The sequence below is a fragment of the Aedes albopictus genome, chromosome 1 (genome assembly GCF_035046485.1).
Source record: "Aedes albopictus strain Foshan chromosome 1, AalbF5, whole genome shotgun sequence".
Taxonomy (NCBI): domain Eukaryota; kingdom Metazoa; phylum Arthropoda; class Insecta; order Diptera; family Culicidae; genus Aedes; species Aedes albopictus.
Window position 1 is genome coordinate 244,661,413 of NC_085136.1, and position 14,314 is coordinate 244,675,726.

General features: G+C 43.4%; 1 protein-coding gene and 1 pseudogene across 2 annotated transcripts in view; both read left to right on the plus strand.

The window, feature by feature from the left end:
* LOC109411881 (dedicator of cytokinesis protein 3) overlaps positions 1–14,314 on the plus strand; it is a 681,785-nt gene that overhangs the window by 196,701 nt on the left and 470,770 nt on the right. The gene's annotated exons all lie outside the window — the stretch shown is intronic.
* LOC115262273 (small ribosomal subunit protein eS4-like) overlaps positions 1–14,314 on the plus strand; it is a 203,078-nt pseudogene that overhangs the window by 90,974 nt on the left and 97,790 nt on the right.

Sequence of the window (14,314 nt, forward strand, 5' to 3'; positions counted from 1 at the left end):
GGAACTTCTGGAAGAATTCCCGAAGAACTTCTGGAAGAATTCCCGAAGAACTTCTGAAAGAATTCCCGACGAACTTCTGGAAGAATTCCCGACGAACTTCTGGAAGAATTCCCGACGAACTTCTGGAAGAATTCCCGAGGAACTTCTGGAAGAATTCCCGAGGAACTTCTGGAAGAATTCCCGAGGAACTTCTGGAAGAATTCCCGAGGAACTTCTGGAAGAATTCCCGAGGAACTTCTGGAAGAATTCCCGAAGAACTTCTGGAAGAATTCCCGAGGAACTTCTGGAAGAATTCCCGAGGAACTTCTGGAAGAATTCCCGAGGAACTTCTGGAAGAATTCCCGAGGAACTTCTGGAAGAATTCCCGAGGAACTTCTGGAAGAATTCCCGAGGAACTTCTGGAAGAATTCCCGAGGAACTTCTGGAAGAATTCCCGAGGAACTTCTGGAAGAATTCCCGAGGAACTTCTGGAAGAATTCCCGAGGAACTTCTGGAAGAATTCCCGAAGAATTCAAGAAGAACTTCTGGAAGAATTCCCGAGGAACTTCTGGAAGAATTCACGAAGAACCTCTGGAAGAATTCCCGAAGAACTTCTGGAAGAATTCCCGAAGAACTTCTGGAAGAATTCCCGAGGAACTTCTGGAAGAATTCCCGAGGAACTTCAGGAATAATTTCCGAGGAACTTCTGGAAGAATTCCCGAGGAACTTCTGGAAGAATTCCCGAGGAACTTCTGGAAGAATTCCCGAGGAACTTCTGGAAGAATTCCCGAGGAACTTCTGGAAGAATTCCCGAGGAACTTCTGGAAGAATTCCCGAGTAACTTCTCGAATAATTTCCGAGGAACTTCTGGAAGAATTCCCGAGGAACTTCTGGAAGAATTCCCGAGGAACTTCTGGAAGAATTCCCGAAGAACTTCTGGAAGAATTCCCGAAGAACTTCTGGAAGAATTCCCGAGGAACTTCTGGAAGAATTCCCGAAGAACTTCTGGAAGAATTCCCGAAGAACTTCTCGAAGAATTGCCGAGTAACTTTTGGGAGAATTCCCGAGGAACTTCTGGAAGAATTCCCGAAGAACTTCTGGAAGAATTCCCGAAGAACTTCTGGAAGAATTCCCTAAGAACTTCTGGAAGAATTCCCGAAGAACTTCTGGAAGAATTCCCGAGGAACTTTTGAAAGAGTTCCCGAGGAACTTCTGGAAGAATTCCCGAAGAACTTCTGGAAGAATTCCCGAAGAACTTCTGGAAGAATTCCCGAGGAACTTCTGGAAGAATTCCCGAAGAACCTCTGGAAGAATTCCCGAGGAACTTTTCGAAGAATTCCCGAGGAACTTCTGGAAGAATTCCCGAAGAACTTCTGGAAGAATTCCCGAGGAACTTCTGGAAGAATTCCCGAGGAACTTCTGGAAGAATTCCCGAGGAACTTCTGGAAGAATTACCGAAGAACTTCTGGAAGAATTCCCGAGTAACTTCTGGAATAATTTCCGAGGAACTTCTGGAAGAATTCCCGAGGAACTTCTGGAAGAATTCCCGAGGAACTTCTGGAAGAATTCCCGAGGAACTTCTGGTAGAATTCCCGAGGAACTTCTGGAAGAATTCCCGAGGAACTTCTGGAAGAATTCCCGAGTAACTTTTGGAAGAATTCCCGAGGAACTTCTGGAAGAATTCCCGAAGAACTTCTGGAAGAATTCCCGATGAACTTCTGGAAGAATTCCCGAAGAACTTCTGGAAGAATTCCCGAGGAACTTCTGGAAGAATTCCCGAGGAACTTCTGGAAGGATTCCCGAGGAACTTCTGGAAGAATTCCCGAGGAACTTCTGGAAGAATTCCCGAGGAACTTCTGGAAGAATTCCCGAGGAACTTCTGGAAGAATTCCCGAGGAACTTCTGGAAGAATTCCCGAGGAACTTCTGGAAGAATTCCCGAGGAACTTCTGGAAGAATTCCCGAAGAACTTCTCGAAGAATTCCCGAGTAACTTTTGGAAGAATTCCCGAGGAACTTCTGGAAGAATTCCCGAAGAACTTCTGGAAGAATTCCCGAAGAACTTCTGGAAGAATTCCCGAGGAACTTCTGGAAGAATTCCCGAGGAACTTCTGGAAGAATTCCTAAAGAACTTCTGGAAGAATTCCCGAGTAACTTTTGGAAGAATTCCCGAGGAACTTCTGGAAGAATTCCCGAAGAACTTCTGGAAGAATTCCCGAAGAACTTCTGAAAGAATTCCCGAAGAACTTCTGGAAGAATTCCCGAGGAACTTCTGGAAGAATTCCCGAGGAACTTCTGGAAGAATTCCCGAAGAACTTCTGGAAGAATTCCCGAGGAACTTCTGGAAGAATTCCCGAGGAACTTCTGGAAGAATTCCCGAGGAACTTCTGAAAGAATTCCCGAGGAACTTCTGGAAGAATTCCCGAGGAACTTCTGGAAGAATTCCCGAGGAACTTCTGGAAGAATTCCCGAGGAACTTCTGGAAGAATTCCCGAGGAACTTCTGGAAGAATTCCCGAGGAACTTCTGGAAGAATTCCCGAGGAACTTCTGGAAGAATTCCCGAGGAACTTCTGGAAGAATTCCCGAGGAACTTCTGGAAGAATTCCCGAGGAACTTCTGGAAGAATTCCCGAGGAACTTCTGGAAGAATTCCCGAGGAACTTCTGGAAGAATTCCCGAGGAACTTCTGAAAGAATTCCCGAGGAACTTCTGGAAGAATTCCCGAGGAACTTCTGGAAGAATTCCCGAGGAACTTCTGGAAGAATTCCCGAGGAACTTCTGGAAGAATTCCCGAGGAACTTCTGGAAGAATTCCCGAGGAACTTCTGGAAGAATTCCCGAGGAACTTCTGGAAGAATTCCCGAGGAACTTCTGGAAGAATTCCCGAGGAACTTCTGGAAGAATTCCCGAGGAACTTCTGGAAGAATTCCCGAGGAACTTCTGGAAGAATTCCCGAGGAATTTCTGGAAGAATTCCCGAGGAACTTCTGGAAGAATTCCCGAAGAACTTCTGGAAGAATTCCCGAGGAACTTCTGGAAGAATTCCCGAGGAACTTCTGGAAGAATTCCCGAGGAACTTCTGGAAGAATTCCCGAGGAACTTCTGGAAGAATTCCCGAGGAACTTCTGGAGGAATTCCCGAGGAACTTCTGGAGGAATTCCCGAGGAACTTCTGGAAGAATTCCCGAGGAACTTCTGGAAGAATTCCCGAGGAACTTCTGGAAGAATTCCCGTGGAACTTCTGGAAGAATTCCCGAGGAACTTCTGGAAGAATTCCCGAGGAACTTCTGGAAGAATTCCCGAGGAACTTCTGGAAGAATTCCCGAGGAACTTCTGGAAGAATTCCCGAGGAACTTCTGGAAGAATTCCCGAGGAACTTCTGGAAGAATTCCCGAGGAACTTCTGGAAGAATTCCCGAGGAACTTCTGGAAGAATTCCCGAGGAACTTCTGGAAGAATTCCCGAGGAACTTCTGGAAGAATTCCCGAGGAACTTCTGGAGGAATTCCCGAGGAACTTCTGGAGGAATTCCCGAGGAACTTCTGGAGGAATTCCCGAGGAACTTCTGGAAGAATTCCCGAGGAACTTCTGGAAGAATTCCCGAGGAACTTCTGGAAGAATTCCCGAGGAACTTTTGGAAGAATTCCCGAGGAACTTCTGGAAGAATTCCCGAGGAACTTCTGGAAGAATTCCCGAGGAACTTCTGGAAGAATTCCCGAGGAACTTCTGGAAGAATTCCCGAGGAACTTCTGGAAGAATTCCCGAGGAACTTCTGGAAGAATTCCCGAGGAACTTCTGGAAGAATTCCCGAGGAACTTCTGGAAGAATTCCCGAGGAACTTCTGGAAGAATTCCCGAGGAACTTCTGGAAGAATTCCCGAGGAACTTCTGGAAGAATTCCCGAGGAACTTCTGGAAGAATTCCCGAGGAACTTCTGGAAGAATTCCCGAGGAACTTCTGGAAGAATTCCCGAGGAACTTCTGGAAGAATTCCCGAGGAACTTCTGGAAGAATTCCCGAGGAACTTCTGGAAGAATTCCCGAGGATTTTCTGGAAGAATTCCCGAGGAACTTCTGGAAGAATTCCCGAGGAACTTCTGGAAGAATTCCCGAGGAACTTCTGGAAGAATTCCCGAGGAACTTCTGGAAGAATTCCCGAGGAACTTCTGGAAGAATTCCCGAGGAACTTCTGGAAGAATTCCCGAGGAACTTCTGGAAGAATTCCCGAGGAACTTCTGGAAGAATTCCCGAGGAACTTCTGGAAGAATTCCCGAGGAACTTCTGGAAGAATTCCCGAGGAACTTCTGGAAGAATTCCCGAGGAACTTCTGGAAGAATTCCCGAGGAACTTCTGGAAGAATTCCCGAGGAACTTCTGGAAGAATTCCCGAGGAACTTCTGGAAGAATTCCCGAGGAACTTCTGGAAGAATTCCCGAGGAACTTCTGGAAGAATTCCCGAGGAACTTCTGGAAGAATTCCCGAGGAACTTCTGGAAGAATTCCCGAGGAACTTCTGGAAGAATTCCCGAGGAACTTCTGGAAGAATTCCCGAGGAACTTCTGGAAGAATTCCCGAGGAACTTCTGGAAGAATTCCCGAGGATTTTCTGGAAGAATTCCCGAGGAACTTCTGGAAGAATTCCCGAGGAACTTCTGGAAGAATTCCCGAGGAACTTCTGGAAGAATTCCCGAGGAACTTCTGGAAGAATTCCCGAGAAACTTCTGGAAGAATTCCCGAGGAACTTCTGGAAGAATTCCCGAGGAACTTCTGGAAGAATTCCCGAGGAACTTCTGGAAGAATTCCCGAGGAACTTCTGGAAGAATTCCCGAGGAACTTCTGGAAGAATTCCCGAGGAACTTCTGGAAGAATTCCCGAAGAACTTCTGGAAGAATTCCCGAGGAACTTCTGGAAGAATTCCCGAAGAACTTCTGGAAGAATTCCCGAGGAACTTCTGGAAGAATTCCCGAAGAACTTCTCGAAGAATTCCCGAGTAACTTTTGGAAGAATTCTCGAGGAACTTCTGGACGAATTCCCGAAGAACTTCTGGAAGAATTCCCGAAGAACTTTTGGAAGAATTCCCGAGGAACTTCTGGAAGAATTCCCGAAGAACTTCTGGAAGAATTCCCGAAGAACTTCTGGAAGAATTCCCGAGGAACTTCTGGAAGAATTCCCGAAGAACTTCTGGAAGAATTCCCGAGTAACTTTTGGAAGAATTCCCGAGGAACTTCTGGAAGAATTCCCGAAGAACTTCTGGAAGAATTCCCGAAGAACTTCTGGAAGAATTCCCGAGGAACTTCTGGAAGAATTCCCGAGGAACTTCTGGAAGAATTCCCGAAGAACTTCTGGAAGAATTCCCGAGTAACTTTTGGAAGAATTCCCGAGGAACTTCTGGAAGAATTCCCGAAGAACTTCTGGAAGAATTCCCGAGGAACTTCTGGAAGAATTCCCGAGGAACTTCTGGAAGAATTCCCGAGGAACTTCTGGAAGAATTCCCGAGGAACTTCTGGAAGAATTCCCGAGGAACTTCTGGAAGAATTCCCGAGGAACTTCTGGAAGAATTCCCGAAGAACTTCTGGAAGAATTCCCGAGGAACTTCTGGAAGAATTCCCGAAGAACTTCTCGAAGAATTCCCGAGTAACTTTTGGAAGAATTCTCGAGGAACTTCTGGACGAATTCCCGAAGAACTTCTGGAAGAATTCCCGAAGAACTTTTGGAGGAATTCCCGAGGAACTTCTGGAAGAATTCCCGAAGAACTTCTGGAAGAATTCCCGAAGAACTTCTGGAAGAATTCCCGAAGAACTTCTGGAAGAATTCCCGAGGAACTTCTGGAAGAATTCCCGAAGAACTTCTGGAAGAATTCCCGAGGAACTTCTGGAAGAATTCCCGAGGAACTTCTGGAAGAATTCCCGAGTAACTTTTGGAAGAATTCCCGAGGAACTTCTGGAAGAATTCCCGAAGAACTTCTGGAAGAATTCCCGAAGAACTTCTGGAAGAATTCCCGAGGAACTTCTGGAAGAATTCCCGAGGAACTTCTGGAAGAATTCCCGAAGAACTTCTGGAAGAATTCCCGAGTAACTTTTGGAAGAATTCCCGAGGAACTTTTGGAAGAATTCCCGAGGAACTTCTGGAAGAATTCCCGAGGAACTTCTGGAAGAATTCCCGAGGAACTTCTGGAAGAATTCCCGAAGAACTTCTGGAAGAATTCCCGAGTAACTTTTGGAAGAATTCTCGAGGAACTTCTGGACGAATTCCCGAAGAACTTCTGGAAGAATTCCCGAAGAACTTCTTGAAGAATTCCCGAAGAACTTCTGGAAGAATTCCCGAAGAACTTCTGGAAGAATTCCCGAGGAACTTCTGGAAGAATTCCCGAGGAACTTCTGGAAGAATTCCCGAGGATTTTCTGGAAGAATTCCCGAGGAACTTCTGGAAGAATTCCCGAGGAACTTCTGGAAGAATTCCCGAGGAACTTCTGGAAGAATTCCCGAGGAACTTCTGGAAGAATTCCCGAGGAACTTCTGGAAGAATTCCCGAGGAACTTCTGGAAGAATTCCCGAGGAACTTCTGGAAGAATTCCCGAGGAACTTCTGGAAGAATTCCCGAAGAACTTCTGGAAGAATTCCCGAGGAACTTCTGGAGGAATTCCCGAGGAACTTCTGGAAGAATTCCCGAGGAACTTCTGGAAGAATTCCCGAGGAACTTCTGGAAGAATTCCCGAGGAACTTCTGGAAGAATTCCCGAGGAACTTCTGGAAGAATTCCCGAGGAACTTCTGGAAGAATTCCCGAGGAACTTCTGGAAGAATTCCCGAGGAACTTCTGGAAGAATTCCCGAGGAACTTCTGGAAGAATTCCCGAGGAACTTCTGGAAGAATTCCCGAGGAACTTCTGGAAGAATTCCCGAGGAACTTCTGGAAGAATTCCCGAGGAACTTCTGGAAGAATTCCCGAGGAACTTCTGGAAGAATTCCCGAGGAACTTCTGGAAGAATTCCCGAGGAACTTCTGGAAGAATTCCCGAGGAACTTCTGAAAGAATTCCCGAGGAACTTCTGGAAGAATTCCCGAGGAACTTCTGGAGGAATTCTCGAGGAACTTCTGGAGGAATTCCCGAGGAACTTCTGGAAGAATTCCCGAGGAACTTCTGGAAGAATTCCTGAGGAACTTCTGGAAGAATTCCCGAGGAACTTCTGGAAGAATTCCCGAGGAACTTCTGGAAGAATTCCCGAGGAACTTCTGGAAGAATTCCCGAGGAACTTCTGGAAGAATTCCCGAGGAACTTCTGGAAGAATTCCCGAGGAACTTCTGAAAGAATTCCCGAGGAACTTCTGAAAGAATTCCCGAGGAACTTCTGAAAGAATTCCCGAGGAACTTCTGAAAGAATTCCCGAGGAACTTCTGAAAGAATTCCCGAGGAATTCCTAGAAGAATTTCCGAAAAATTTCTAGAAGAATTTCCGAGGAGTTCCTAGAAGAATTTCCGAGGAATTCCTAGAAGAATTCCCGAGGAATTCAAAGAAGAATTCCCGAGGAATTCCTAGAAGAATTCCCGAGGAATTTATAGAAGAATTTGCGAGGAATTCCTAGAAGAATTCTTTGGGGAACTCCTGGAGGAATCCCCAGGAAAGTCCTTGAGATATCCCCAGGGAACTCCTGGAGAAATCTCCAGAGAAATACCGGAGGAATTCCTAGGGAACTCCTGGAAGAATCCTCAGGGAACTCCTGGAGGAATTTCCAGGGAACTCTTGGAGGAATCCTCGGGGAACTACTGGAGGAATCCCCAGAGAACTCCCGAAGGAACCCCCAGAGAACTCCCGGAGGAATCCCCAGAGAACTGTTGGAGAAATTCCTAGGGAACTCCTGGAAGAATCCTCAAGAATCTGTTGAAGGAATTCCCAGGGAACTTCTGGAGGAATTCTCGGAGAACTTCTGGAGAAATCCCCAGAGAACTCCTGGAGGAATCTCTAGGGAAATCATGAAGGAATACCCAGGGAACTCCTGGAGGAATTCCCAGGGAACTCCTGGAAGAACCCTCTGGGAACTTCTGGAGGAATTCCTAGGGAAATCTTGCAAGAATCCTTATGGAACTCTTGGAGGAATCCTCATGGAACTTTTGGAGGAATCCCCAGGGAACTCATGGAGGAATCCCCAGGGAACTCCTGGAGGAATTCTCGGGAACTCCCGGAGGAATACTCGGGGAACTCCCGGAGGAATCCTTACGGAACTCCTGGAAAATCCTCGGAGAACTCCTTGAGGAATTTCTGGAGGATTTCCCAGGGAACTCCTGGAAGAATCCTCAATGAACTCTTGGAGGAATTCCCAGTTGACTCCTGGAGGAAACCTCGGGGAACTCCCGGAGGAATCCTTACGGAACTCCTGGAAAATCCTCGGAGAACTCCTTGAGGAATTTCTGGAGGATTTCCCAGGGAACTCCTGGAAGAATCCTCAGTGAACTCTTGGAGGAATTCCCAGGGAACTCCTGGAGGAATCCCTAGAGAACTCCTGGAGGAATCCTTAGGGAACTCCTGGAGGATTCCCCAGGGATCTTCTGGAGGATTACCCAGGGAACTTCTGGATAAATCCCCATAGAACTCCCAAAGGAATCCTTAGGGAACTCCTGGAAGAATCCTCATGGAACTCTTGGAGGAATCTCCAGGGAACTCCTGGAGGAATCCCCTGGGAACTCCTGCAGAAATCTCCAGGTAACTCCTGCAGGAATCCCCAGGGAACTCCTGGAGGAATTTGTGGAAGCTCTTGGAGGAATTGCTGGAGATCCCCTGTGAACACCTGGTAAAAATCCCTGAGGATATCTTGAAAAATCCATGGAGAACTTATGGAAAAACTCAAAGGAAATCAAAGAAAAATTCCTGAAAATTTCCAAGTGATATCTACGAGGACTTTCATAAAGTTTTCCTGAGATACTTCTTGAGGAATTCCTGATGAACTCCTGGAGTAATTCTCTAAGAACTGCTGGAGAAATTATTGAGAAACTTCTGGGGATCTCCTTGAGGAATTCCACGGAGAATATCTGGAGAATTACCCGGGAGACTGAATGTTTTTTTGTGGAACTCTTGTAAACATTCCCGTGGAACTGCGGAAGAAAGTTCCAGGAAAATTGAGAAAGAAATTTTAGGGACATCTTGAAGGGATTCATGCATAATTACTGGAGTATTTCTTGGAAAATTCGGAATGGAATTTTCGGATATTTTATGGAGAAATTTCCAAAGAAATTTTAATGAAATTTCTAGTATAAAATACACCACACATTTAGGGAAACTTATATAACTCTCGTGGAATTCCTAGGAATATATCTGAAGAAGCCGGGAATCTTCCCGGCAAATTATTGGAAGAATTCCCGAGGAATCCCTAGAAGAATTATATGAAAATTCTGCAGTATTCTCGGGGAAATCCTGGAGAAATTCTCGGAAAGCTACTGGGGGTATTCCCGGAGTATTTCTGGCGGAATGTATGCGGAAGTTCTGGTGGAATTTCCAGGGTTATTCTAGAGAAATTCCCGAGAAACTCTTGGGAATTATTGAAGAACTCCTTGCGACAATTTTAGAACCACTTCTTAAAAACATCCCAGAAGGAATTTTGGGAGAACTCCAAGAGGAAACCGATAGCTCCCAGAAAGTACTCCTGAAAAAAAAAACCGTTGAGGGAATCGCGGACTCCTTGAGGAGCCGCATAAAAAAAGTCATGGATGAGATTACCGACAACCGAGCCGACAACATTCATCCTGTTTTTCCTGCACTTCCAATCCAGAATATCTCCAGAAACTTCCTGGGAACGTTAATTTTACCCCATAATTTCACCGAAATCACCAAGCCGAAATCGCCAATGTTATTGTTTTTTTTTTCGTTTTTTTAGTTCACCAACATAAACGTCAACCTATATCAAGTTGGCGTAGTGTGAACTAGAGTCCCTATAATTAGAGTCTGGCGGACTGTCACTTTCGACCGGAGCCAATCGAGCATGACGTCATAGTGTCCTCACCGATAAATGCTACACCGTGACATCATGCTCGATTGGCTCCGATAGAAAGTGACAGTCCGCCAGACTCTAACTAGACTGACTCTAGTGTGAACACCTTACTTGATATATCATCTCGCTATTTAAATATATTACTTGATATTATCGTCGCAGCACCAAATCGAAGTCGTCGCTTGAAACACATGCGAAATTGCAGCTGCGAAGTAAATTTGAATCTATTTTTTCTGTTGCGCATCATAAAGCTAATTAAGAGCTAGAATATGCACTAATCCAAATTGAGTTGCGACATTTCAAAGTAGGTTAAAAATCAATTTTCGCATCGCCGGTCACTTCGGATTTCAAGCAAAACCATAATATAGAGCGCAGTGTGAACGTAGCATGAGAGTAAGCAGGCCAGCTTAACTTCATGCAGTGGACCATAGATTAGGTTACCCTGATAAAAAATATCATAAAAATACGATAAATTTTATTGTTACAACACCATTTTTTCGAAAAATATTCACCATTAAACGTATTGTAATTTACACGGCACACTCACCATCACCCCTATTGTTCTATACCATTCGGCGAATGGTAAATGGCACTTTTACAATAAAAAATGGTGGTCGTTATGTATCTTAACCATAAAATTTTGAGAAAATTTTCATACACTTTTTCGCGAAAAACAATAGAATGTATTGTGTTTTTATGAGACATTTTTAAGGCAATTTTCAAAAGAAAACAATATATCTTAATGTTTTTTCATTGTTCTTACAATACAAATACAATTAATTGAATGGCGTCAAATGAATCGTTGTTACAATAAAAATACAATAATATTTGTTGTTATTTGTAAGCAGTTTTCGCTTTTGAAAATCCATAGAATTTATATTTCTCGCTAACATTTATATCCAGCATTTACGAGCACTAACGGCCGCCAGAATGATATGCATATTTTATAATAAGAATCAAACACTCTGATGTCTGTCTGATATGTATTGCTTGGCAGCTGTAGATAAGATCTATCTTCAATCTTTTCAAATAACTGCCAAATATCACAAGTCAGAACTCAGGTCGTATGATCCATACCATAAATCGTTCACAATTCATGTGGCCATTAGTATCTGTAAATGCTGGAGAAAAATGTTACCGAGAAATATGAATTCTTTGGTATTTCAAAGGCGAAATCTGTTTACATAACAACAAATATTATTGTATGTTTATTATAACATCGTCAATTGAACCCCATTAAACTAATTGTATTTGTATTGTTATCAATGGTAGTTTACTATTTACTATAGATCTATAGATTCCTTTAATTTATTGGAAAACATTAGAAAAATCATTGTTCATCTTTTTCTTGTCGTAACATCCTCACTTGGCTAAACCTGCTTTTCAGCTAGTTTTCTATAAGTACTTCCTCAGTTTCTCATTGAGAGCTTCCTCTGCCAACACGGCTTGACGTCTGTCAGTCGTTGAAGTTTTAGCGAATAACATTCGATAACCGAAACATCTACTGTACTCAAATTTAAAACGAAAACTATAAAAAATATGTCAAGGGATTTTGTATTTGATTATTGTTCCTACAGTTGAAAATCGGATTTATTGACACTCGAAAATCGATTTTTCTCCTAAATCGTGCGTCGGACGTACGTCGGACATAGTGCGCTGGATAGAAGACCAGGCCCGCTGTCCAGCGCACTATGTCCGACGTTGGATTTCCCGTATGGATTTGGAGAAAAGGCGATTGTTGCGTGTGGGGAAACTTCGGGTTTCAACCGCGACGACATTATACAAACATGATCCAAGCAACAATAATATTCATTGTTATTTATTTGTTACGAATTGTTTTTAAGTGTAATTGAGAAATAAACTCTTTTTTAATAAAAAAGTCCATGAGAACTTATATAAAAACAACTTAAATTAATTTGTACTGATAGTAACTTTAAATTATTATAGAACTATTGAAAAACAATCGAATCAATTAGTCACTAATAAAGTTAATGTTCACCTTTGTACGAACTATATGGGCTTGATTTCTATCCACTTATCCGCGAGCGGTAATGGCGGCGGCGGGCACAATTAACCGATTCGAATTTTGACGTTTCTTGGGGATCACAATCGGTTGGCGCCACTAAACGGTGAGTGAAGGGGTGAGGAGAAGAATGAAACTGTTTTGATTTTCCCCCATGAAACGTCAAAATCTAAACCGGTTGGATATGCCCGCCGGCGCCATTACCGCTCGCGGATAAGTGGATTGTAAAAAGTAACAATATATCTACTATGTGTTTTATTGTGAACAATAAAACCAGTCATATGTTAATAATATTTACCATGTAATGAATGGTAATTTTTTATCCGGGTAGGCATAGGTAGTTAAGTTATCCACTTATCCGCGAGTGGTACTGGCGGTGGCGGGCTTGTCCAACCGGTTTGGTGTTTGACGTTTCATGGGGGAAAGTCAAAACAGTTTCATTCTCCTCCTCACCCCTTCACCCACCGTTTGATGGCGCCAACCGATTGCGATCCCCACGAAACGTCAAAATTCGAATCGGTTTTTTATGCCCGCCGCCGCCATTACCGCTCGTGGATAAGTGGATTGGAAGGTTTTTTGCTGAATTATATTTTCCCTTCCCTACAGGCTTCCCTAACACAAATTTATCAACAAACTATGATTTCTAGTGCATGATCATGATATTATTTCAGTTTCAAATTTTGAAAACGACGTATACTGGAGCTCGATTTGAAAAGGTCGTATGTGCTTTTGTCGATTAAAAAATCGATCAGATGGATTCGCTTTTTATAGCAAAAACCGTTGAAATTGAACAAAGTTGATACATACAGCAGAATCATCACAAAACAGACTTTCCGTTTCATCATTAAAAGTCTCCAAAATATCTTTCCTATTGCTACAATAACTATAATAAACTGATCGAATTTTATATCGACAAATGTATTGTGCATCCTAGCTTAATCACTCAGATGCTGCTGATCTGAGTCAGCCGCCATAAGATTGCGCCCGTTTGATTTGTACACGGCGGCTGACAGCTCCACCCGGCGGCTGCAAAACAGTTTTAGCCAAGGTGCGCACCGTGTACAAATCATACGTGCGCGGTCTGGCGCGATCTGAGGCTGCGCGTTTCGAACGCAGCTTGCTGAGAATCTAAGATAAGCGCGACAATACATACGACCTATTCAAATCGAGCTCCAGTATAATCAATGGTGTAGCATTGATTATACGTCGTTTTCAAAATTTGTTACTGATTTGCAGTTGAAAGTGTGACAAATCAATGCCAAATTAAAATGAATTTGTAAAACTATGATCTCTAATCACCGACGAACCGACATGCCAGCTAGTGCAAAGGTTCATGAAATTCTCGTCCGAAATTTTGAAATAAAAACCGTTGAAAACTAGCGCCATCTGTTGATTTTGGTTCAGAACTATTTTGGCCGAAATATTTCGAACACTCTTAAATAACGCCACCCATAGGTGTGCTGGAATGAACAGATTCTTCAAACATTGGATAATGCTGTTTATTTTATAATATGTAATTACCAAAAGTTCTCATGATAAACTAAGAAAAGATAGATTCATGAACTATGTTCAAAACAAAATTTTTTAGGAGCGTAAAAGACTCAATAATCTTACAGAATTTCATACTTTGATTGGTGTAAACGTAGAGTGTTTGTTTGTATTCCGCGGCGTCGCCGTCGTCGGTGGTCATGCCTTCGTCATACTGCAGCCACACACTTACCAGAACACAATTTCATATCTTAATTTTAAGAAAGCACAATTTATTAATAGGCCTAATTTATATAAGTCCTATTGACTTCTGGGAGATTTTCTTTTTTCACATAAAAGTTGAAACAGTAGTCAGCCCGGTCAGCGTCACTAAAACGGCAGCAGGAGCAGCATCATCGTCGCGACGCTTGCATAATCCGATGGGAATGTACCGTGCAGATGGTAACAGCCACCACTGTTTGGATTTATTTTCAGGCTGGGACATTTAATATAACATTCTTAACTGCTTCCTAAAATTCTTAAGCATCCCGTAATTGCCGTAATACTCCATTCTGAGGCAAAGCGAAGCTACAGATTGACAATACTGGCAATCACGTGTTTTTGTTTACCCAGCGTTCGATCGAGACGCCGCGACGCCGGCTGTGTAAATGACATGACGGGCTAAACGTCACTTTCAATTTGACACTAGCGATCACTGCAATTTAAATTTACCGTGTAATGGTTTCGGTCAAGTTTCGGAATCGAGTGGCACGTCGGTTTAGTCGGTGCTCTAATTTCAAATATTGCTTTTTTCACTGAAAATTTTCCTTGCTTCGCTGAACAACATGACGTTTTCTTCCAGCGAAGGCTTACGCGATACAGAA